The sequence below is a fragment of the Varroa jacobsoni genome, unplaced genomic scaffold (genome assembly GCF_002532875.2).
Source record: "Varroa jacobsoni isolate VJ856 unplaced genomic scaffold, vjacob_1.0 scaffold_988, whole genome shotgun sequence".
Lineage (NCBI taxonomy): Eukaryota > Metazoa > Arthropoda > Arachnida > Mesostigmata > Varroidae > Varroa > Varroa jacobsoni.
The window spans coordinates 114,940-140,542 of record NW_019213890.1 but is presented as its reverse complement, the minus strand read 5'-3'; the positions used below and the strand labels follow the sequence as shown (position 1 = coordinate 140,542).

The 25,603-nt window shown below is 38.4% G+C and overlaps 1 long non-coding RNA gene across 2 annotated transcripts in view; it reads right to left on the bottom strand.

The window, feature by feature from the left end:
• Nucleotides 1-5,039: 5,039 nt before the first annotated feature.
• Nucleotides 5,040-25,603, bottom strand: part of LOC111265575 (uncharacterized) — a 52,809-nt gene continuing 32,245 nt past the window's right edge. Inside the window, exons 3-6 of one of the 2 annotated variants that reach the window (XR_015313105.1) lie at nucleotides 22,722-22,881; nucleotides 21,714-21,836; nucleotides 7,409-7,638; nucleotides 5,040-5,778 (exon numbers count right to left, since the gene is read on the bottom strand). This is a non-coding gene — a long non-coding RNA (uncharacterized LOC111265575). The remainder of the gene's footprint in view (nucleotides 5,779-7,408; nucleotides 7,639-21,713; nucleotides 21,837-22,721; nucleotides 22,882-25,603) is intronic. The other variant, XR_002683527.2, reaches the window with a different exon arrangement.

Genomic DNA, 25,603 nt, shown 5'->3' with positions numbered 1-25,603 from the left:
TGATCCTATTCCAAAGCACTTTCCTTGATGATTCGACAGTATAAAATTAAACCTTCTATGCGGAGTTCATGTGAGCGAAATTCTAGCGGGTTTTCACCTGAAAGCATCGAGCTGCTCGCGACTACTTTTAAACTGCCGCTTGTCCTTTAATATAGAACAAAATAGATGAAAAAAGACTTACACGAGAAGAAAAAGAAATCCTCAAAGCAGGTGAAAGTTATTTTGAATAAAATAAATGTTTCTAAGGGATCTCTCACCGCAATTTTAAAAAAAATGACGCAACATTACTTCTTGCACAACATCATATCTTATTGAAAACTGTAGCAGCTTATTTTAATTGAACCCTAGTATGTGAATTCATATGGGAACGTAGGGGACGATTAAGGCTTTGGGATGGCACGGGAAGTTCTTAGCTCATTTTGATTAGAAATTTGATCACAAGTGAACAAAAACTGTCAAAAATGTTGGATCTGATCCAATTATACTATACAAGAACTATCGTCTATGGCAAATAAAACAAGTGTTTTCACCATCTGTAGAAGAACAGGAGCAACTGGAGATTTGATAGCGAGACCAGGGTCATTACATCTTACGCTGTTTTCGGACTAAGCGGCCATTGCCTTGGACACGCGAAGCGGAGCGACATGCTATAACCTGCCGAGCGAAGAGGTTTTTGATAACCACGGACTATTCGATAGTACTTGGTCACCATATAACGATAACAATATAGAAAATAGTACAACTTACGAGCAACCAGAGTTTCTGCAGCTGCCCGAACAAGACTAACTAATCTACTAAAAGAAGTGGCACTAACTCTGCCTTTGTATTTAATTGATATTTTGACTGTTGCTTTACAAGAAACTTAGTTGGACCTTATGGCCCCTTAGTAACCTTCATGAGATTTACTAAAGTTCAAAGGATTAGCTTCTATTTAGAACTATGAAAAACACTCGTATTTTTAATTAAAGAGAACATTTTCAGCTTTATTTTATAATTCAGAGTTCCAATTAGTTAATCGACTTAGTTGTTGGTCGACAACATGCGCGCAAACGCAAAATAATAAATACATATTTTCTATGTTTTGAATGTTGCTAATACAAAGCGTAACAGGTCAACTTAACCTATCTTATCTCTAACTTAACCTTATCTAAAATTACCTGGCCTTACCCATCTGTAGAAAATGTAATTATTATTAGGAGAAATCTACATATCTTCAGTAAACGATACGTCCCTTCTGACGATATTGTAGGTGTCCTGTCCCGCTTGAGAACAGACGACGCTTCCCCTTATCAGATGTTTAATCATTATAACTGAGAAAAGCACTTTAATATACCTTACCAGTATGTGGGTACTGTTTTTGGAGAACAAATCTCGTACTTATCTTTCATTCTAATCTGTTATGTATGTCCGACAAGATGCCAGCGTTCCAGAGGCAAGCATGTGTTCTCGAATGGACAGGCAGTACATAGCGTTATTAAACTCTTTCATTGCTCTACAGACGTATCGTAATAATTTTGTCCGGGTCACATATTTATGCCTTGAGTTCGAGTTCCGAAATGCTCAGGGTAATCCGAACAAATTCGAATTTTTTTTTGAGAATATATAAAATAAGAAAAAAAAACCAGATAATGTAACCGAGTTTTTTGCATGTGCTAAAAGTATTTAGATCTGACGGTTAGCTTTAGTCATCTCGATCACTGTTTCACTTCGATTTCACTAAATCTATCATTTCAAAGTTTAATTTTTACTTAACATTGTTATTATCGAAGTTTACTAGTAATGACATTCCATGTGTAGTAACTCAACGGGCTCAAATCTGGCCTGTTTGGCGGCATCTGTTTTTATTCCAGATTCTTGTATTCTGAAACAGGCAATTCAACGCCTAGCTTGTACAGGCTTATATGAGCTGGTACAAAATCTCGCTAGAAGACGCAAGGTCTTTCTTCACAAAGAGACTTCTTTGTTGGTGGTTTCGCCTTTCTGTAAGAAGTAAAGTAACATAACGTCTTCTTTATTTAATATTACACACAGAACATCGGTCAAAAATTTGTGTTAATCACAATTTGCACATACTATAGCTCACTGAGCAGCCGATAATCGTTTCTTAGGTTTTTGCATCCATTAGATGTTTTTTAAAAAAGAATCGAAAACAAACTCAGCTTTAATTTAGGCTTTATAGCATATAACATGTACCTGAGGAATTCGTGGACAATCGGCAGCATTAAAACCATACCTGTACGAGATTTTCTTGAGAGAGATAATCTCATCGATGCAGAGGAATCATCAAAGACGTACCTTTCAACGGCATCAATCAACTTTGTGGTCCAGACGGTCTTCTCTCTGATGTGGATCTTTTATTGTGCTTCTGCTTCTTCTGCAACTGAACAATCACGATACCGTGCACTGTCGATTTGGAAGAATTAAAAAAATCTTACTACCATGTTCGCATTCGCCCAACGCTAGGAGGCTTAATAATAACTGATCTTCACTTGTTCCCGTGATAGCTTGGCGGATAGTGTATTTGCCAGCTAGTTTTAGGGATACGTTGTGGTTTCGGCCTCATTCAGTTAAATTTCGAAGACGAAGCTAAGTAAGTTTATATATTTCCTCTGTGAAGCTAACCTTTATTTAGTAATACTATTAGTAATTTTGGATACATACCTATTTGAAGAAAAGTTAATACATATATAAAAAGATACTTGAGCTTCACAAAATAAAAAATCGAAATCGTTCAAAGGATTAATAACATAGAAAAAAAAGCAATCTGAGAAGAAAACGATAGAAATGAATTGAATACGAAAGAATATGACTAAAGACAATAAATATAATCTCTATTACGTATTAAATTAAATTACAAAGTAGTTTTCTGACAGTATAAGATATAAAATATACTAATAAAGCAAAAAAAAAATACAAATCATTAAAAAATAAAAGTTACTTTTTTTTTTATTCGAAATTAAGATAGATAAAGCAAGCTTTAAGAAGCAATTAATCATGTTCAAATTCAGACTTTAGCGAGCTGAAAATATATAATAATAATAGTTTAATATTAGTGAACGAGAAAGACAAAAGCTGAAAGAAACGGTTGTATAACGTCTTGTACACATCAGGTAGATGTGTCAGTGAACGTTTCTGAAAGGCAAGATATTTTGGTTCAAATTTAAGAGGAAGCACAAAAAGTGTTCGAAAAATCCGCTTTCATTGTTTAAAAAGCAAAATAGTATGAACTTCATATATTCACATATTCGTACTTTTTGACATGGGCTAAAGATAGCTAAAGGATTTGGCAGGCATGCGAGCTTCAGATACCTAAATGTGTTATCAACTATACAAGTAAGATTAACTCAAAACAAAAACAGCTTCCTAGATGAATGAACTGCGCTATAGGGCATCGTGAAAAATAACATACCGGTAAAAATGGGTTTTTTAAAGAGATCGTACCTCAACATTTGTCTAACCTTAACAAACATGGGGACAAAACCACCCCAAACCATTAAATGTGCTGTTCAGATTATAAACCTTTTTCTATTATGCCTAGATTATACGGTAAAACGTGTGTATCCGGAAGACATACACAACGAATGGGCAGAAATAAAAAATTATCGAAAATCTGGCTCTGTATTAACTACATATGCCCTAATCCCCTGAATGCCAATTCGCGTCAGATTCAAGGCAGGTTTGTCACCGTTTCTACCGCTGTCAGTAGAGTTTCCGCTTTCAACCATGAGAACAGATTTCATCTCCACTTTTGTTTTTTGTTAAGTGTTCTGCGTAATCTCAAGGTCTTTTCAAATGTTCCTCTGGCTTTAAGTCTACGGAAAACATAGAGAAGGTAGACAGAGTGAGATTTAACGAGTGTAAGAGTTGAGACAAAACAACCATTACATTTTTCGATGTGTGAACTAGTGCATTATCGTGGTGAAAAACCTATGATTTTTTTAACCTAGAATCAAGTACTATTTTAGCCAAGAACATTACACGCTCCACTTAAAGCTTTTTGGTAATACTCTTAGTGATGGTAAAGCTATGAAATCCTAATGCACAACCTTCTCATAGCCGAATGACGAGAAACATTTAATCTGAATTATGTAATCTCTCATGCCACTAAAGCGATAGTCAAACTAGAGATAGTCCGTCCGCTCCTCTTTGAGCGCATTAAAGTTCTCCTGAAATAATTTTTGACACGTCTGCATTTTGTCCCAATTTAGGTCCTCATCATAATCCTTGTTGTGGGTCCTTTCGTCTCCAAATGATTTTTCGAAGTTGTCCGACAAGATTCATGCGAAGCATCCAACCAAAATGAGTCTACAATCCTCCAGTACGAGCCATTGTGCTTTTCCCGCTTTTCCGATGCGATATCCCGTTTGGAAGCCATTGGTGCCGTTCGTGGACTCCTGCTTTTTGTCGTCATTTATTCACCTCTGTGTCAGCTACATATATAAGTTAAATAAAAGAATAATGATAATAATACTCCTGTAAATAATATCCACGGTTTTTGTTAGTCCTAAAGGTGTCTGTCTGATATGGGTCTATTCTAAGCACCGCGCTTTTGTAAGAAGTGCATGGGAAGTTGAAGCTGCATTTTGGTGCAAAACTTTGTCAAGGATCTGTTTTGTTCACCGAATTTTTTCTCAACGGGTCCTATGTAAGGAAGCCTGAATATGCCATTAATTGAAAGCTTGCAACGAGCTGAATCAAACTACGGCATATGGTCATATAGCTAAGCTTTCGCATCACAAAGAATGTCTGAGTGTTCGACTATCGTGATGGCTGTAAGCGCTAGTGCACGGTATTAACAAAGTCATCTTTTTAACTTAACTATTAGTATCGAATCAAATCACGCACGCAGGTGCCGTGCTAGGCTCGCAAGGGCCAAAGTGAGATCTTGGCACCAATCGACAGCAGCCATGTAGTACTATGACAAATGACGGTTAAGTGTCTGTAGGCTCAAGCCAATGACACCCACCCGTTATTACATAACCATATTCCACAGCTACGCAAAAACCAAACAATACAGGTATACAAATCAAACGCATATATTTAGAGCTAATCAATAGGTCCAGTCTTAACAATAATTAGAGAAGAAGGAGTCAAACATCTAGAAAACGCGGGGGATCTATGTTTCTTTGGATTCCACACACGACACCCTTGAATGGCCTGGTATGCTAGTATTCGAAAATTGATACACAATTTTCCAATATATTTTTCAATATTTTTCGATATTTTGGAGTAGAAAATAGTATACGGTCATTGTTTTATCTAAACACTCAGAGTTCTTCAATGTGTGAGCCATTTCTCTTGAAACACCAGTCTATGGTTGAAGATGTGCAACAACCAGCTTTAAAATGAGTTCACAGAGAATACGTGTTTAGGCGCGTCTAAATTTGCCTGTCTGTCATATCATCATTCGTGAAGAAGTGAAATGTTTGCGTTCTTCGCCAGTTTTACGAGGAATATTTTGCGCTTAGAACCAAGAATTTCTGTAACGAATATCCAGTAGTTGTTAAAACCGCTTTGCCCAATGGAAACGCACGCGTGAAACATGTGCAATCTAGTAAAAATGTATTTTATTGATGTATACAATATATGCTACGCAATGCTTTTTTTATATGCTATGCTCTTTATTTACGCGAATAAAGGTCCTATTCAATTCACTTCTCTCTCGGCTTGAGGTGGATCCAATATATTCTAGAAATTTGGAGCAGGAAAAAGGCATTGAGCGCTGAATCCGAAGTCCGTGCTGTTCTTCCGGAATAACTTCATGGTTCTTCAAGAATTCTGAAAGCCAAAAACTCCTTGTAGTAACTTTTTTTTTAGCTATACCGCTAAAAAGTTGGAAGGTTCTTTAAGATCGCCTCTCTTTTTATTAGGAATCGCAATGAGCAATACCCTGCGCCGACGATTTGGTGTGTGACTTTTCCATAAGATGAAGGTATTAAAAAGGGAGTTTTAGTGAGGTCCCAGAGATAAGACTAGATGTGTTTATTTCGGACGAAGCTTGGATCAGCGGTATCAAAGCACGACTTCATTCCAGCTACAGTACATCTGAAACCCGGTAGAAATTGAGAAGAAGTATATCGCAACGTATGTAGGTTTCTTGATATCACACAGCAGTGTATTCAATAGGTCGACGAAGAACGGAGCCGGCTTATGATAACATGGTGCGGAAATGCCGGATGTGAGTGGTTATGGTCGACAGGGTTGGTGCCTGCAGCCCGCGGTTGTTGCTATTTGTATGGTTTCCGATAGGCCTTTTTTTATAATATGCCGTTTTTAGGTTTCCAAATATTTGGTATATTTTGCGGTGAGAGTGTACCGCGTTTCGAGTCTCAGAAATGTTTAAATCGGTCAGAGTACAGTTAATAGGAAGCCAGCGTTCTAGTGCCCAGGTATTTTTGTCCCACCATTGTGGGTCTGTAAAAGACCCATGATCTGTGATGTTGAAGCCGAAGTGGGAAATGGATGTTGCCCATATTTTTTAGAGCTGCACGCTACAGATAGATGAGGCTTGAACTGGCCGCCTGCTAAGCGGACTTTCATGTACAAAAAATTCGATTTAAGGGATGAAGGCCGGTAGAAAAGACATTAGGAGCTAACTTGCCGGAAAGCTCTCTAGTGTTAGGTTTGGTGCGTCGTTTACCACCGAACACCCTAAATCGTCAAGCACCTCAGCAAGGGGTTTCATTCTTGTGTTGTCTGGCTCATCTTTTCGTGAGTCATTTCTATTATATAGCACAAAAACACGTTTGTGATGGTGGTGAGGCATAAAGCTTTATATGTTAAGTTGTCATCTGCTTGACACAGAATGATTATACCCTTTTTTATTTCGTTTTGTTTCTATCTATGTAATTACAGCGATAATATGTAAATATAATTGGAGACTTAATATAGAGTAGACTTAACTCCCAGAGGGAAATATTGTAGTGCGGCTTTATCTAAGTAGTGTGTAGAGATTTCCAGCAAGCATAACTATTTTTGGTTATTAAATGTAACCAGACGGAAGAATAAACAAAGTAAACATAGTATTTACAAGCACAGATAGACAAGACCTGACAAGGACGTCAGAGCGTATTATGAATTTGCTAGCGATAGCCGTATACTCACATACCTCAGAAAGCGCAGCTCTTACGGATCTCATTTTTAATATGGGCTTTAGTTACTATATAGTGGGATGAAGTAATGCTATATATATATTAATGGTTGACAAAATTACGGTATAGGCCAAGTAGTAGCAAGGAACCTTATCTAATTTAAACGCTCTTTAAGAAGCCTTTCGAAGGTGGGTGGTAAACAATGTGTTTCTCAAAGTATGTACGCATACGCTATTATTGTTATTCCCTGTTTACCTGTTCATGTGTGACTATCGATTAGCGTATTTATTTTATCTCCACCTTAACCGTAAGCTTACCTTTGACGTCCCTTCCCCGCCGTCAGTATATCTCCAGAGACTGACAACATCCATATTGGCCAAACGTAACTGCTCAATGCGCTAACATTAGAAATTCAAATCATTTCAAATGGTAAATCAGATGACCAGTTGTTGATCATAACTTCGATTCGAGAGGCGAGTGGTAGGTTATAGACTCTCAACTGACAATTCAGTCTCCTGATAATGCACCTGGGTCCTTGCACGTGCAGCTATTGCCAAAAGTTAAAAAAAACACTTCTTTATGGAAGGAAATTATTGAGCGATGATAATTGTATACTAAAACCTGACACGGTAACTCGTTTTCGAAGGAAGAATGAACTATGGAAAAGTGAAAAGCAAACCAATAGAGAAATTATGTGTAGAACAAAATAACATGATTATCACTACGAAATATGCGCTCGAAGGTCTCATTTGAACCCTACGAAAAATGTATCTATAGATTGTGTACAGGGAAAAACAATCGTATGTACCCTATCCTATCATGTATTTCTCTACAAGATTAGGATCTTCGACAAATGTTCAAAATTGCTAATAATATGTAATCTGCAATTGATGCGAATGAGCTCCTGCCTCTGTTAGTAAAATTTTTCATGATAAAGTTAGCTGTTGGCCGAGGGAGCACTCACTTTTAAGGACCTTACTACGCTGACATCGAAATTCGGCGGCTAATACATCATTATTTAGAGTTAGCATAAACTTAAGACCTGAAGAGATAACTATAGACTCTGTGAACATTTCGCAGACGTACTGCAAAAGCATTGGCGATATCGCTGTACTTTGCGAAGTATAAAAGTTAGCCTTCTCAGATACGCTTTGAAGATGAGGACTTACCTCCTGAACTAGTAGTCATTGTGACTGACCTGTTGAAAATCCATTGAAAACGTTCAGGTGTTATGGAAGTTTTATCGCTAGGCAGTCGGCTGATACAATAGTTCTTTCATTTTACACAGTTTTAGCAACAAGACTAACAAATGCAGGTCATAACAGGTGTGAAAGAAACTGATATAATTCAGATCAGTTCAAGCTTTCCGCAGTTGAAGCTTTCCTCAAAGGTCCGATGTACTCCGTTGTTGGCAAGAGCACAAACACTTCATGCAACAAAATAAGCAGCGAATTCGAGTTAATGATTGTATTGAAAAAAGGAGAAAAATACAGAAGGTATTAGGCTTGTGTGCAAATGTGGTTGTTTATTTTTTTCCATTAATTACGTAACATTTTATAACAGTGCAAGTAAATGATGGAGGACAACGTGCTTATCAAAGACAATCAAAACAATTCTGTGTCCTGCTAGAAACAATTACGCATATATTCCTATATACTGTGGCAGTCGACTGACTCTGACTCACGTCTGAACCTGACGTCTGAAAGCATTGTTTCAGACGGCAGGTTCCCAGTCTGAAGTGAAAATGTCTACGCCTGGTTCCGAACCGTGACCTTGAACTAAGTACGCAAATATGTTACCAGCACATGGAACTCATAGATACAGACTAGCAGTGTTACGCAGACACGAATAGATGGCGCATACATCGTCCAAACGCCTTTGGTAGCTACTACTGCTGTCGCCACTGGCTTCGTCATTATAGGAAAACCATATATTTCTTCCTCGATTATTATTATTGTTATTTTTTATATCGGACTGTCAACAGATACGCGATAGCATGGTTCATCGAGTAAGCTGAGCCATTCTCTAAAAGAGCCGCCGTTTGCCTTCTGGCTCCCTGTCTTGCTCAGCTTACCCCGTACCCTTAGCATCCTTAGCCCCTTTTCGCAGACTAATGCTATTACTACAGTGTGTTCTTGCGAACGCCGAGGCGAACAGAAGACCGACAGAGCTCTGTAGCAATATCGTAACACAAATGGGAAACTCTCTTATACACACAGCCCACACCATACACATTCGGCCTAATAACCCACGAACGAAGCGCCATCAATCGTTGGGATACGCCAAGGTAGAGCCGTCACCAACCAGGACCTCGATAGCCTAGTTGACCGGCTAGACGAGCATGCGAACATGCTCGCGCCTCGCTTCCTAACACCTTTTCTGCCTTGTCCAATTTTTATGAACGATCGAGGGAAATGAAAAAGAAGAAGAGATTAACTTTGCAATTTTGTTCAACTGGGTCTATCAAATACTGCGGTTCACTCGTCTATCGGTTCGCTGCAAGCTGCAGTTTATGCGTCAAACAATTGATTCTCCTCGCTGATATGGCCAAATTGAGTTTTGTGTGCCTTAAGTTGGGCTGATCTTAGAAGACTCTGACCTGTTAGAACCTCGATTTCACTACATCGAGATCACCCACTACGAAAAATTATGTTTCCGAGAGAAAATATATCCGTGACAAACGAATATTGGAGAAAAACAACAAAAAGATAAACTAAATTTCGTTTTTTAAGTATGTGTTAAAGTGCGGTCAAACAGTAGCCTATACTTTTCGACCAATTTGATCAGAGCTTTTATAAGGGTTCGTACGACCCTTGAAAGTAACTACGGCGGCCTAAGATGGCCGCCAATGGTGTTAAAAATTTATTGAAGAGACGATCTAAAAGAATTTTAATTACCAGGCAGTAACATTTGACTGTGTACAAGCCAAACACAAACCGCATAGTTCACTGCCTTGTTCTAACCAAATAGCTGATCTAAGTGTTGAGTTTAGATCAAACTGGTAACTTATTAACACTTACGTAGTTATATGTGAGCATGTAAATACGTCTGGTAATTCGTTGTAAAACGATAACGTAGACATGCCAATAGTAGACTATAACATGTGGTGCCATCAAAAACAACAGAAAACTGTGTAAAATGTAAACTTACGATTATTTGTGCAGTAGCCGCGGGTCGTAGTGAATCTTTGGGACAGTTTTGCTACCATATATTGAGAGATCGTCGACGGTGAAAGGAAACTCGGGACGTATATACAAATCAAAAGCGAAATTCATTTCATCTGATCTTGGAAGACAATTTCAGACCACTACATTCTGTAAAGATGTCCTTTTTATGTGCTCTAATATGGCTCATTACAATTCAGTAAGTTACCACATAATAACACAATGGTTAAATGGGACACAAATAAGTTCGTAAGAAGAACTCAAATTTAGCGTTGTAAACAAGATAAACTCAGAGTTTACAACGTTTATGTAAATATCAGCTAAATACTTAATTATAGTTTAAAAGAAGTCCGTTGCATTTTCGAAGGGCAGTGGATCATGCAGCGTTGGCGATTTAAACGGCAGCGATTTCCAAACACATGTAGGTTTCAAAAATGCACAGTGTTCACCGAATGACTCGCAAAACCCGAACTTCATTATGAAAATAAATGGTTTGCTACGTATGACTTTCGTCTACATCTCCCTTCAGGTACGTAACGACGACAGCCCATAAAAACAAAAAAACTATAGTATGTGCGGGATCATTTACATCCAAGTACAGATACATAGATTCATCTATGTTCCTGTTATATATATATACTATATTCCTGTTAAGAACGGTTTCTGATACCTACGACTAAATAAGGATGTGATATTTTCGCTCTTACTGTGTTCAGATAAGAATAGATTATAATTTTTAACGATTCTAGTATACATTTGAGATACGGCAACGTTGCTTTGACACACTGCAATGCGACAGCAGCAAAATGACACGATCTACATAATGGGAGAAAAAATGGGGATGAATTTGCCTTACAATTGCAACTTCCTCACTGGGAGAACGGCGAAGCACCTAGGAGTAAGTTTCGAAAACATTAAACGTTATCCGACGTTAAAATCTGGTTTATATGTCTGTTTGGGAAGCTAACTTGCCACATGACTCAGGTGCTCGAGGGATATAGTCGAAACTATGGTGAAAATTTGTAAACTACAGATAGTAGACATACTCAATCCTCTGCGATTAACGAGAGATCGATGGCGCCGAGCATTCGATGTTAAAATGTGATACCTTCCAAGATGTGCGACAATATATAGCAGAAAGGAACTGTACAAGATCGGCATCGATCAAAAAGAGCGTTCACCATTAGACCAAATCACAAGAACTGGGTGATCTTCTAAAATGGGTGAGAAAGAAAATAGAAGGTTTAAGAAAGTGCGGACTTGATATGTCTTAGGACGAACCTCCAGAGGATGTAAAGGTTTTACATCTCGGAAACTCAATCGCCCACCTACCAGAAATTCAAAGTGAGGCGAGATGTTTACCGAGATGTTGGCAATGCAGTCGTAAAATAGCGCGGTAAGCGCGTACGACTCTTTTTATCCTGACTTGATTTTGGGTCTAATATATAAATCACTTCGGGGAAATGACTTCGTATAACTCAAACTATAAAAAATGCAGGAAAAAGAAATGTGTATATTAACGCAAAATAATTCTTTGTCTGGTTTTTCTCATGTGAACTTATCAGTGTTTTTATTGTACGCTTAATGATTAGTAAATACAAGAGATTCTGATTAATATTAGACCTATAAGAGCCAGATTGAGCACATCCAAGTCAAAATGTTCTACCAGCTCACGGGACCTACTTTCATTCGTGTGCCCTAATCTTATCTGCAACAACGAACTTAAAAAAGTACGAGTCAGAATTAGCTATATTTTCCATGTAACAGTGCAGGTGTTTGCACTAGTGCTTAACGCCAGTACGAGATCTAAACCTCAACACATTTAGCTGCCTTTGCTATATAATTGCAATGCGTGCATGTATTTAAAGGGGCAGAGTAGGACTAGAGGCGGACGGGAGGGCTTATTTTACTTTACGATTTTCTTGTCTGAAAGTTGCGCGCCCAACGCATCCAGAACAAGCATTCTCTTGAAACTGGCTTTCGTGGCGCCTACCAAATTAGGTTACAATGACTAGTTTTGAGTGACTTGCTAATTTCGATCCCTCATTTTCTGACCGCCTTTTCGCAGTTCCATTATTAAATTTATGAATTACTAATTATATGAATTTACGAATATTAAATTTGTTCATAGTCTGACTCTTGTAGTTTGAACGCTGTCACCCTTATCTAAGTTTAGGTAATGTTAGAAGTGTCACATTAAACAAACCTATTGTGCTCTCTCCTTTTATCCGCAGTATTTAGCTGTATTGAACGAACGGAAGATACAAACGTTTTGCAGGCTAAGATAAGCCGCCTAAAGAAAGGCCTATAAGCACCATTTTGCTTGATCAAGTTAAACTGGGGCTTGTGGGGCTAAACCCTGGCTCGTGTTAGAATTTCTGTGTAGTCAGTTACACTTAATACTGCTTTCATAATTTGAAACATGGGGACTGTAAGTCGAAACTGGTTTACTAAAGACAATTTTCTTTTTGGAGCTGGGTTTCAAAGCCTTATTCATGGAGAATACAGGTAGAGCAAGTAAAACTAAACCTGAACATGAGAGTAGATTTCATAATTATTTTATCTAATCTAAAATAGCCTCTTATTAGAATTATCTATACGACTTGAGTTCGTTGAGCTCATATTTTTCAGTGTCTTCAAAAGATAGAAATAAATTATTCGACCCCTTAATACGAGTCACATTTAACGTCGTTATTATTCTTTCTGGTTATAAAGAAATTCTGCTATGTAATGTATTACGTTGCATGATCTAGGTAGCGTAAGGTGCATGTTGCCTATGTCCTAAAGAGCAACGTAAGTTTGTATGTCCAACTGTATCTATCAGTGTCGCACCTATACGCAAGTCTACGAATGCATGGCTTTTAGACACGTTCGATAGCTTCCACGTGTCTCCCTAACCCGGGTCAGAGGACTGGAAGACATCTAAAAGCTTAACCTATTTATTATTACTAATAATTTATCAATTAATTTGACGGCGTTAGATTGAATACTAAGGTTATATTATTATACCGCACTTCCATGTTCAGTGATGATCGAGAAAGTTCCTTTGTGACACTTCGAGCGCCTATTTCCGCAATTGATACATTTTATCCTGTCGAAATATTGAACTCTAAACTTTATTACAATATAATCGCAAGTATTAGATAGATAATTGAGCCAGTTACTATCTTATTTAGGGTAATTCGGGGCTGTAGGCATTCATGCAAATCTAATATACCCAAATAGTCATGGAACGATTAACTGTATTCGTTCATATTGAGAAAGATTATTGCCAAGTAGATAAGTAGATAGTTTTACGACAGAGAAACTGTAAGATACAGATCCAATCAGAACAATTCCTGCGATTAGAAATTCTTTCTGCAATTCTGGATTTGAGATAAAAACTATATCAGCTATTTTTTCGAGCGAATAACGCACACATAACTTATAGATATTATTATATGCTCCTTATATAGGATATATATACCCTTATAGGGTACATAAAATATATATAAGCCAATATCTCATACACAGTTGTTATCTACAGAAATGACTTATCAAAACGTAAAGTGTAGCTGACTAAATAATAAAAAACTCAAAATTCTATAAACTGATGGGCAGATAAGAATTATTAGAGAAAAAAAAAACATCTGTTTTGTTTCAGCGCGCCGTGCTCTAATTATCAATCCTGAGATTTATCTATTTATGACAATATGGTCTTGAATTGCCACAAGTGACCGCGTAATTTGGCAATTGCACTTTCGCTTATCTTTATACGCGCAAGACTGGCTCTGTTGCGCCTTACGTTGCGCCCTATATACCACGAACGGGATACCGCCAATCTGGATCAGAGATTTGGGTTCATCAGACATTGCTATAACGAGCAAGTTTCTTTACGAATGCACTTGAGGAGCCTGTACTTTTTAACGGATCACCCGGTGTATTGCCGTTCTGGAAAGCTTCGAGGCCTTCGGAAAGAAATCTCTGCGTGGATAGGTCCCTACCACAATTTATGAATTCAAACTCTATGCAATGTCAAATTTCGGCAGTTACGAAAAAGACACTGTCGAACATTGTGTTCTTGGAGTGGTCAGCCGGAAAATACATAGTTACACTACAAAGGTTGTAGCTGGCAATAAGTTGAGTTCATCTCCATTTTGAAATCCTATAGTGGGTTAGATAGGTAGCCATATAACCGTATATCGAGCACGCGCTTCTACACGTACTTCGCAGTTACTAGTGTCTTTCTGAAATCTGGGATGTCATAGGTGAAGTGAAAACATGACCAGGTTAGACGTTATGAAGACGTTATGTTTTAGCATCGTAGTAAATTTTGAACCTGCATAGCGGCTACGGTATGGGGTTTACAAGCACGGAATTGAAATTTAATAGACAAATCAAATCATCGTTATTTGTCATGCAATCACGTTACGCATGAAAAACCATTGGAATTTTTCCGCGTTTACAAGTCGATAGAAACCGAGTAATTGTTTCGCACATAACGCGCTGTCTTTCACTATCATACGACAATAGTTAGGTGTTTGTGATGTGTTTATTTGTAAACGTATTGTCTATTTCAAGGTGAGACAAAATGGAAATGCGCAATAACTAAGAGATCCAGTAAATAGTAAAACGTACGCAATATCATAAACAGAATCAAATAAAGGAGAAAAGGAATAGATATACGTACAAGAAAGCTTTTCATCTGAGTTTTGTAAAATCGAAAATTGTGTAATAGTAGTTTTTTTTCTGACCTAATTTCTCCGTATCGCTGACAGAGTGCCTATAAAGATGGGCAGGTAACAATTCAGTCGCCGCGGGTGAGGTGACCGGCGACCCGAATAAAATGTTAAGGGTGCTACTTGATCCCTTGCATTACACGACGCGGACGTCTAAAGTCGTATTTGGCGGCTTCATGTCCGAAAGATAGGTTTTGAAGTTTCAGTGTTTGATAAGCTGTAGATAGTTGTTGGATCAAGTAGTATTTCAGAACGCAGAGGCACGTGTGAAGAACGTCCCAAGCGTGGATCGACTCGCATGTAGATTAACTACGAATTTTTTATTCTTATACTATATTTTGGGGTTATAAAAGGAGCAGGGGGTGGTTTAGTAACTCATGAACGCCAAACAGTCGCTATTAGTTCGCACTTAGGACACTCTAAGTATTTCGAAATTACTTTACTTAAAAAAGGCGAAGGTTATGGAGGTTAAAGTGGAACTAAAGACTATCGGTTTTGGCTATGATCCTTTGCTGTTGTGACCGATTAGCTGTCTGGCCGCAAGTATGAGCGACGGTCTGAGACCTATAAGAAAGAATTGATTCTCCAGTTAACAATGCAAACCCCATCAAAACCGATTTTATGACAAAAATTTATCGTTCGGTTCAGTAGTTAAAAACACTATGTCGCGATTTCAATATAGCGCGATTTTTATGCGTTGTACCAGTATTCGTGAAGCAATCCGTACCAAGTATGTCCTTGTAAGCAGTTTCTGCACTGGTCCAAAGCAAATCATAACTCGAAACTCGCGATTGGTTCTGCATTTGCGTTCCTGTTCATACCAGAAAGGTGCCTATGGGAAGCTATGACCATTCTAAATGCAACCCAAAAGCGGCTTGTCAAGAACCTATTGGCAAATATGTTCATGTTTCAACCAAATCATTCTTTTATTAACACCACTGGAAGGGCAGGATTTCCTGCGTCCCACGCTCGTGTTGACCGTGTTCCAGCTGTTGGATTCGGTTCTGCCAAAGCAGTTAGCTACAAACACCGCACCGCTACGCCCTTAAGCTTAATCCTCTATTGAACACCGAATCTACATTAAAGACTCTGTGAACTGACAGAAGCACCGAATTCCACAGTTCACCTGGCACCGTACTCCCCAACATGCGGGACTCGATCCTGTAGTAGCAATATCTGTACTAGCTACTAGTTAGTCGACTCTTCCCTAGGTATTTTCCGAATAATATTTCCTTCCCAAGTTGCCTCCTCGGTATGAATCTTCTTTTAAATCGCATATGCATATAGCCAGCAAAACCTTTTACGTCCTCGATGTTTCGAATTTATGGTCAGCCCACATATGCTTGGCCTGTTTGGACGGTCTGCATGCCCAGAAGCCTAAAAGGAAAATGCGCGCTCTTCTAAGCCTTCCCCACAAAGTATACTTGTCTCCAGTTGGGTTTTGCTTAATCGGTGGAAGCACCCCTGTCTCGCAAGTAAATCTGCTTTACAAATGACAAACAAAGTTTTGTTACTCAAAATTTTGAGAGATTTAAAAAAATAATGATATAATTGTTATGAAAACAGATTTCGACGCAAAGAGGCTCAACTCTAGATTTTAACTTGATCGTATTTTTGAAGTCTATCTAGTGCCCCTTGAAAACGAGTCCATTATATTGGTGAAATTTGGCTAAAATATGATTTCCTTGTAAAGGGGCCGACTTCTGTATGAATTAAGCCCCTTATCGCGAAACCTGGTATTGACCTTTAGTCTTTTCGCGTACCTTGTTCTTAGCTAGCTCTGCACTGCATTCCTTAGCGTGCCCCCAAAAGCGCTCATGTGGTCAATCAATATTATGGCATATCGTTAAAGACACCGATTACATCCGAAAACATCGGTCACAGTAAAAACTTTGAACAGCTTTGTAGGGAAACGTTTCATGGGTATGTCATATACGCTCTCATTGAACTTACACAACATGTTAGAACTTATAAGTTTGATCTTCTTGGGAAAATCAGCTATTGCATCCAGTGATTATCTAAAACTTATATTAGTATATTGAAAATTGAAAAGATTGAAAAAATTGATAATTTTTTTCTATATTAGTGTTACTACTGGGTTGCAAACGCTTGCTCTTTACCTGAGTACTTTTTTGAGAGCTTTACATTTTTTAGACTCTCAAAAGGTTTACCATGATTTTTATTTTCCGCAAACAGACTAGAAAAAAAACATGATGAAATACTAAACTTATGGATATAAGTCATAAAAATTGATATAAATATAAATTTTGTATGGGCTGGGCTGGACGAAACAACATTGTAGTGAATATAATATTTAAGTAAAAGATTAGGTTAATGTTAATAAAAAACCGGGGATTTTACGACGCCTTTCGTCATCACAAAGATGAATTTGCTACAGCTACTCGGTCGAGGTTTTCTCTTAAATTGGATTGTGATATTACTTTTTTAGCGCAGTTTTGTATGATAGACATGGGCTACTTTACGCCGCACATCTATTCATAGATATTATTAGAGCCTGATGTATAACCCAACCTACTCTAATTGGTGCTGTTTTTCTGAGTTGCCAGCTGAGTAACGAGAATTACAATATTGTTATCGCATAAATTAGAAAACAATCTGACCGTCAAGTCCCGAGGATCCAGTTCGTGATGTTCATCCGAGTCTAAAATGGGCGCCAGGTGAAGGCAAGGAGTTGCACTGTAAACTATAAATGAATTTTCTATATTGCTAAACCTAAGTCCGTCTACCCATTCGACCTCAATTGACCCCGTAAAGTGAGATGAAGTCAGTTGGATAAGTACAATTTTTGTCGAGTTTTTTTCATATGGAACGTGCATATTAGTTATTTTATAAAACAAGCAAATAATTTATTTTAATGCAATTGGACGATAGCCGTTTAGAATTCGTGAAAGGTTCATAAAAGTTCGTTCTTTTTGAATTTTATAATATAGGCATACCTTTTAATTTATATAGAAATTTTCTGCTTTTTTTTTTCTTGTTACAATATAGCCATCAAATAATTGTTTTCCCCAAGATGACTACGAATTTCTGAGCTGTAAATAGTTTCAGTTCATATTCTTTAGATACTTACTTCTAAGGGTAGTTTTGTCGTCTAGTTAGAGGCTTAATGCTGAGCTATCAAATTTGCGGGACGGTTAATGCAATATATCTTAAGGGCCCCAGAGTATTCAGTACCTTCTGCTACTGCTGCCTTAACTTAATGAGGCTTAATGAGGCGCTTTTTCTCAAAAAGTCTAAGCTTTGTTGTCATGGTTGTTAATTGTTCATACATAGATGTGGGTAACCAAACTCCGACTAGTTGAGGAATTAAAAAATGTTTTTAGATATTTTATACTTTTGCCATAGCATAATTTGGTAGATACTCTTTCCTAAGGTACAACTAAATTATTTACCGTCTAGACGTTTAACTTAGCCACTTCTCGATTTCTAGCTATCGTTCAACTGTTCTTTAGTTCGCATATTATTGTGAAACTATTGGATATAATGCATGCAATTAAAAAATAAACCTTGTCCCACTTGTCTAATTTAGTTGCTGGCTTGAATTGACAGCTGTACTGGCAACAATAAACAACACAGAATGTTTAGTATTTAAAGAATTTCTATGATCTACCAAAAAGCTTTATTAAAATGATCCATACTAAAGGATCGATCCAAGTTAGGCGTCTCAAAGGTACCATTTCCAGAAGCGATTTAACGGCAAATAAACCGATGTGTGCTTCTTTCTTAGTGTTGGGATTAACAAGCGACTCTGTGTTTTCTCAATGCCTGTTTGTCAAAGACGACATGCGTATGTTCTTCTTGACACCTGAGGGCAAGCGACTAATTTGAGTTCTAAGCTTTTACACCGGGCAGTACTGGAGTAATAATCGGAAAATAACTGGCACGCTACTGTAGACTCTGCGGATACATTGACATGGTTATCAATCTACTATCAGCTAACGTTGCGTACCCGCAAACCTCTCGGTATTGTCTTTCAATAAGTCGTTTTGCCGTCAAGTTCTTGTCATTGCAAGCATTTATGTATCTAGTTCAATTTCCTAAGTGAAACAGAACGTTGGCTACGATATTTCTATATAGCTGTGATATAGATACATTATGCTTCATAGCCCATGCAGATAGTTAACTGCTACTTTGAGCGGGATAGAAATTGTGGGGTTAACATTTCATGAAGTTGCGAAATTTCAAGAACACGGTGCAAGATAAGTTGGGATATTAGAGATGGATGCTTATTCTAGTACCCTGTGGCATGCTTTTTCTTAGGGAAACGTTTATGGAGTAAATTGATTTTTTGTAACTATAAATTTAACTGGAAAAAAGAGAGAGACATCAGCTATAGCCAGAATACCGTCAAAGCTTGACTAAAGCGAGGCATTCCGTTGAGCTCAGCTTACCTTGAGTCTACTGAAGATGGGCCTCTTTGGCCATACGGGCCCGCTGCCAAGAATTTTCCCTAAGAGCCAGCCAGGAGGCTACTCAGATTTGGCGAAAAATTGAAGAATTTTTTGAGACTGCAGATCAAAGTGATCGTGGACTTCGAAAACGAGAAAAAAAGCTTTCAGCGATGCCTTGCGCGGCATTCGCTGGAAAGGCACAAACTTAGTAGCTGATTATGAACTAAACAAAGCAAAAATGTAGATTACAGAGGAAAGCGAAGAAAAACGTGACCATGCAACGAGTCCACTATGACTAAGACACCGCAAACGGCGTTTTCTGAAATAACCAAAACTATTCATAAACTGCCCGTGTACTTGTTGTGCTAAAGGAGAACGGGACAAAGCAAAAAAAAAAACAAGAAAGTAGATAATATAGACGGATCTACTAGTTGATCACCAGCCAACTACGAAGACCTTTTGAAGGTGCTAAAGACGTCGATATAGATACTGGAAGATCTCGGAGAAGAATACAACAAGACATAAGTACAGGATAAAACTGAGATAATAAAGCTGAAAGTAATAGTAATAGGGACCCACAAAGCAGAAATGACGGTCGGTTGTGAAAAACCTCAGTACTAGTTGCGCAACTAAAAGAGCTTCCTAATTACGTGGAATCATTATTAGAGGATAATTCCGAGCTCAAGAAAAGCCTGGAGGACGTTTCTTCAGCGCAGCTTTCTGTGCTGAAATACACCGTGTACATTAGGTGGGACAATTATTTGGAACAAGAACGCTTTATGGAGTTCAAAGCTAAGAAAGAAACAGAGGCAATTGAAAATAACCTCAGTAAAGCCAAGGCGCTTGAAGAATAGACGGCAGTAGTTGTAACAGAATCGCCCGAAGACAATTTTAAGCAGGAACTTTAGGGAGAGGAACTTCCTGGCAACGTAAAAAACAAGAGTCATACGGTTCTAAAACTAACAAAGCTCTATCGGAGCAGCTTACTGTACAATACAGCTCTGCACTAACTGTAGCTAGGCTAGGACAATCGTCATATCTTGCAGTAACGATGCTATTGAGGTGATCGATGAAAATGACGATCATTCTACCGCTAAACGCCGGCCGACCGCCAGGTATCTAACGGTTTGCATGGTAATCGTGGGAAATTCTTCGGCACCCTCGGATAGTTGAGGCATACTATTGGTTGAGTAACTCTAATATGAAGATTGTAATTGGAAAAGGACTGTGATCTCCTAGGGCACGGAACGCACCTCGCGTCAATGGATAAGTGAGACAGCAATTGCAAAAAGTACAATTAGAGTTAAAGTCAAAAAAAGACTGTTTTTAGAGATATTTTCAATACCGTTAAGTGTCACGTCAAACAGCATGAGGCTGGCATTACAGTGGTCATTTGCGAACGCCAAATAGATAGAAATATAATTTCAAGAAGCACTGGGATTTCTGGACAATTAGCATGTAGGCAAAAACGGTGGCTCGCATCGACTTGGCACTATGCCGCGAAGTGCTGCCCGAAAGTTGATGGCACATAGTGAACTCTATATCGGCGGCTTCAGTCATCGGTTGGAAAAGTGGGCCGCACTGCAGGAGGATGCAAACATGATAAAGTAGGAGAAAAACGATGCTACAGATACGGAGAGGTCGGTCGTTTTGTGAAGGCATACAACCGATCCGCATACTCCCTTGCGGAAAAATATACATTTACTTCCATGAACTACCTTAAGCATAGGGAAGCCATTAAGGCGCGAACAGAAACTTGTTTGCCGGTCAATAACCTCATTGTGCATTCCAAGCAAACGAAACAAGTAAATTAAAAAATTAGAGTTCCAGCATAGCGGGAAAGCGAAAAAGATTTGCTTGTAGACTCATTGAACCATCCAAAAAAGCACAGGTGACACGCAAGCAATCTCTAATCTGATAGCTGGGTATTTCGTTGCAAATAGCAAGTGTAAGTGCTGGGGGAACTTCTTGAAAAACTCAACTGAGATTTATGGGTTGCTTATGTAAAGTTGTACGGGGCAAAGTGAGAAACATTCACAAGGTAAACATTCCCGAGTTTATTCTTCCGGAAAGTCAGCTTAAAGACATTTGAACGACATATCACCAGTTACAACTGTCGAAGTCCTAAAAGCCACTAACCAGATAAGGTGGGAAAGGAAATGCTTTTAATCTAAACGTTAATATTCCAGAGGCAGTGAAAATCCTCTGCAAGGAGTTTCCGAAGATAGAAAGAATTCTCAGAGGAGACAAGCCGCCGAACAACTGAAAAAAGTCAGCGGTGGTGCGAATATTAGAGAATAGCGGTAAATACAGACCTATTTATCTTACCAACACTATTGCCATTAGCTTCAGAACTAGAACAGGAAAAGCACACCGGAGATTCGCGGAAGAGTTTGGTCTGCCCTTACAAGGAGGCTACATCCATATCTGGTCCGACTAATCGTCAGTTGCCTACAGGTAAGAAAGAGGGGATTACACGCACGGGAATTATCTTGAACATGAAAACGAACATCCCCTAAAGATCTACTTCAGGGCCGCTATTTTGTAACACAGCGTACAATGACATTTTCCACCTTCAAAAATTCTCTAGTAGAATGAAAACGGTGACGCCTGGAGATAACGTAGCCTTTACTGTTCAAACCGAAAAATCGATAAAAACAAAACTGTTCGCCAACAAGACCCCAAGCGTCGTCTCGAACTGGATAGCGAAATCCGGCTTCAAACTGGCTATCGAAAAATAAAAAAGGGTTCTGCTTATTGGAAAGCAAAAAACACTTTATAAACCTATACCTAAATAGTAAACAAATTAAAATAATACATGAGGCAACATACCTGGGTGTGCACCTAAGTAAATCATTCAGCTGCAGGCCACACGTAAACGGGGCCATAATGAAAACAAACAAAAATTTAGTTTGATGACCAGAATACAGTCAAATACTCAGAGACCAAAAAAAAACAGGCTGCCGTGAACTATTGATGCCCGTCACAGTATCGATAGCCTTCTTAGGAAATTTGGTATGGATTAACAAGATGATAACATGACGCCGTACCGGACATTCCTTATAAAACATACTGGAGAAAAAGTAAGCGAAAAGAAGGCCAAGAAAATGAGTGGACGGCAATCTCAGTGGGCAGCCAGGTTTCACTTCACGGTGGTTTTCTACTGAACATTTAGAATTGGTTAAATTCCCCGGGGAGCGGGGGGTGGAAGGTGTCATTGGTAATTCCTTCATTTAGGCTATAACCTTGCCAAACCTGCTTTTTTACAGTTCGTGCAGCTCTATCGGAAATACGTGTTTATTGCAATCTAAATGCGGAGGGTAACGCAACACTCACCCTATAGGTACGCCCGGTCTTCGAAGACGCCGGAACAACAGCAAGAAGGGAAGTGGATAAACAGCGAAAGTGATTTGTGACAAGGAGATGAGACTCTTCCGGAGGTACCGTAGGATGGCGCGACACAATTTGTAGATTTCATTCATGGTACTATGAGTATCTGGAAGATCAGTTCGACAATGACAACAGAAGTTCCAAAAGAAAAAAGACCGCTTGAAATATAGAGTTAGAACTGTGGGTGCAGATGATGCTATTAAAAATCCGGGTTTACAAGCAAAGGGGCGTAGCGCGTATGTTGTGGTAGAGAAACCTAAAGGCGATGCAGCCTTTCGCATTCGAAAGGCACCAGCAATTCCTATCATCGGTCCACAGTATTATTTAAACGAAAATCGGAGCTTAGGTAAAAGGATGAAGCTTAAAATGAAAAGCAGCCTAAGTGCACAATACCAGTTCTGTCTGGAATAGATGAGCCATTAAAGCTGTCGACCTTTAAAAAAGCGTACCATTCTACAGAATTACTTTCATATTAGGAGTGTTCTTTAAATGTGGGTGCTTCAGATATGAGTATTAAAACTCAAATCTTTAGCCGAACGGTGCTTTCGGATTTTATGAAGCTGAGTAACAAGGATGGATGTATTGTACAACCGGTGTATTGAACCTATTGCAAAACTCATCAAAATGTACTAACTGTTTTATGTTATTACACACGTTCATTATTACACAAGTGTACTCCAAGAGAGTAATATAATTCTAGTCAACAAGAAGAACATCACTCTGTTGCTGAGAGCTATCTTCTTATTTTTCATAAGTTATTTTAATCAAAGATATCATCGTAGATTACACATACACTTGCCTGTGCTCGTTTAAACTCCTAAATTAAAATGAACAGGAACTTCCCGGAAGCAAATCAACCTAAATTCACCCACTAAAAGTTGTTCATAATTGGGTAATTGATAAAAATCATCATATGCACTATATAACATTTGTTTTGACTTTTCTCGCGTATTTGAAAATGCCCGCTTTTAATATGGGTCCCAGGCTGATGTCACGCCGACCTTATAGATCGCTCATTCCACAAGGAAAGTCAGTTCTTCTTAGGGCCTGTAAAAGCTTTGTCCGGGATGCTGTAAGGCTCTTGTTTAGACCCTTCTCTATACATGCTATTTTGTCAAGGTCTCAAGCTTCTACTCGAAGATATTCCTCTCAAATATAAAGTATGCGCCAAAAACTTAAAATTCTGTGCCGAGAAGATGCACCTGTAGATTTCTGAGAACTGACGCAGCTGCAACTTGTTTGTACAGTAACAAAATACAATCTATCATTAAAGTACACTGCTATTAAAACTGCTCCTGATGACATTGTACGTCTTCTAAATCGAGGTCAGATGCTGTGTCCGGCGTATAAAGATATAGGCGTAATCTTTTCCGCTGATCTCAAGTTGAAAACTTATATTGTTTAATGTTCAAAGACGGCATCACACTTATGCAATCCTATATTGCAAATTTTAATTGTACCCAAGTTTTAGTTAAACTTTGATAATATCCTAATTGTTCTTGAATTGTTGTATTGCTTATATATATGGCCCTCTCTTTACTATAAGGTATACGTGCCTTATTGGGTATTCAGGACTGCTTTCTGAAACGCGAAACATCGAAATATGGTGTTCCCCGTGAGTCTATTAAGCTGCGAAGCATTGCATCCCTTTACAAGAAAAATTATATACGGACGCTCTGCAATTTAATATTTTTAACGACATTTTTTAGTTTAGAAGAAACAATCTGCGTAGTAGGATATCCACCAGTACTCCAGAAATAGACGCTCTTTACACTTTATCAGTTTGTTTTCATGGCCGGTGCTAAAATTAGCTTTCGAGGGGCGAGGTGGAACTTATGCGTTTATATTATGAGTATTTGCTAAACTCTTTAAATAAGTGCGTATTCGCCATATCTCGCTTAGTTGGAGGGCAGATACAAATAATAACTACAATTTATTTTCACTTAAATCTACGTATGAATTGGACCATTGGTCCATAAACGTATCCTTATGCGTCTCTTTGATATAGTCGTCGGTTAAAAGGTAGTTATGCTTATCGGTTGAAGTTCAACATTGACAACTTTTAGTAGAGACAAACCTTTGGTAATAAAATGATTCATTTGGTTTTTGGTGGCCTTATTTTACAGTTCAAACAATAAAAAGATTTGTCGGATAACGAAATAGGAATTTATGGAGGCAAATCGTTTATAGAACCATTTTTTAAATGTGTCTGTTGTTTCGAGCCTGAAAGGGCGCAGTCCGATGAACTTATGCCTAGGCTGTAAACTGAGCGCAAAAGACATTGCCATTCGTGTTTTTCAATGATCCACCGAGACGTACACAATTAAGTGTAGCCATGCAGCTGGATGACTTTGCGTCCCTTTTCAAAGTCCGCCTGTGAGATCTTTCCCATCGGATGCAAGCAATTCGAAATTATGCTCAGCTATATTTTAGCTATGCGAGGGCACGTTATTGGGCTGTCGAAAAGAATTGCTGGTTTATTTAGTAGGATGTAAGATCCAAATTTAAGATCATTTGAAAGTAGTAGATGTGCTAAATTTATTGGAGTGCCTTGACGCAGAACGTTATTTTTGCAACAACTCTCTATATTCCACAATTTCATAATAACAAAGGCACAAATACTACCAAAACCTACAAAGAAATTGTGCTATTTGTAGTCAAAATGCGTGATCGGAGGAAACTTGGTTCTGGAAATATCAACGTAAAAGATTCTCCTTGTAGTGATCAACCAATATTGGAAAAAAATTATTGCGAAAGTTGAGCAAGACACATATGTAACTAGTTACGAGATTGTCAAGGAACTAAAACATTCATTACCAAACAGTTTT